Raw genomic sequence first — 1,380 nt, forward strand, 5'->3', positions numbered from 1 at the left:
CTTTTTATGTTATGCCAATAATGTTAATCAAAATTACGTACATGAAATACTTAGAACTTTTCGAGTCTCATCCACTCATTCTAAATTATTGCCAAAATAAATTTTAGGAATTAAAATAGAAATACTCCCCAGTGGAGTCGCCGAAAAACTATAGGGAATATTTCAAACATCCCACACTTGAGCCCCACTGTGATCATACACTACTTAAGCATGGTGGCGTCCAAAGGGAAGGAAGTTAGAGCAAAAGAGTCGCCAACAAGTTTTAGGAACTTGTAAACCGTTCATAGGGTAAAGGTTACACCCCTTAACGATCCAGGAGATCGTTAACTCCAAAAGGTCTGGAACCATGACTGGAAGTTCGGAGATGAAGGTACAAATCCAACCTAAAAGAGATTGAATCTGCCCAAAAAATAGGCCTGTACTTTATTCTTCTTGTATTCATGTGCGCTTTCTGACTAACATACAATCAATAGATTAACCTTAAACCTGTTTAATCAATAGTTACATGAATGACTTAGTCTCTGAGTTTAGGAGAAGAAATGTAGAGGCAGAACAAGCTAACCAAGCACATCCTATGGAAGAACCAGAATCACCTCCACATCCACCCCCACCCCCACCTCCACCTCCACATGTGAATGAACCAGAGTCACCTCCACTAGTGATGAGCCACATAATTAGACCTAGTAGTGAAGAACCTGTGATTGACCAGCTTCTGATTCAAACAAATATTCAGCAGCCTCTGCTTGAAACAAATCCTGAGCAACCTTCAAAAGAACCTTTGGCCAAACTGAAACCTAGGAGGAGATTGGTCAAGAAATTTCAGGAAACCAAAGATGTAGATGCTATGCCTACAGACCCATCACTAGATGATTTTCCTACTGACCCCATTGTAGGTGACCTGTTCCCTCCAGAGTTTAATTATGATCCAACTGTAACTGCAGTTGATTTGCAAAATGAAGTTGAGGATAGTGGTGTGGACATGTCTAGTAAGGAATATACCAAGGGTAGGAAGGCTTTTGAGAAGGTAGAGGCTAAAAGTGCAGCATCAAAGGGTAAGGGCAAGGGTAGGGGGAAAGGTGATAATTCTGCTGTAGGTAAGGGCAAGGGTAAGGCCACACCTATACAGTTAGTTTCAGTTGGGCATGGGAGTGAGAAGTTACCACCTTCCCCAATATCACCACACACTGTCTTCAAAGAGCTACCTTTGAGAAGGAGTCCTAGGTTTTCACCTGCCCAAGTCCCAACTAAACACAACACCCCCCCTACCTAGATCAAGTCCAAACAGCCAACCATCACATATAATCACTGACCCTAACCTATTTGCTAGGAAAATTCCCAAGACAACTCAATTTAGGAAGGGTTTGTGGACTGGTCAGAAAG

Source organism: Chenopodium album, chromosome 22 (assembly GCF_948465745.1).
Source record: "Chenopodium album chromosome 22, dcCheAlbu1.1, whole genome shotgun sequence".
In the NCBI taxonomy this organism is placed as follows: Eukaryota; Viridiplantae; Streptophyta; class Magnoliopsida; order Caryophyllales; family Amaranthaceae; genus Chenopodium; species Chenopodium album.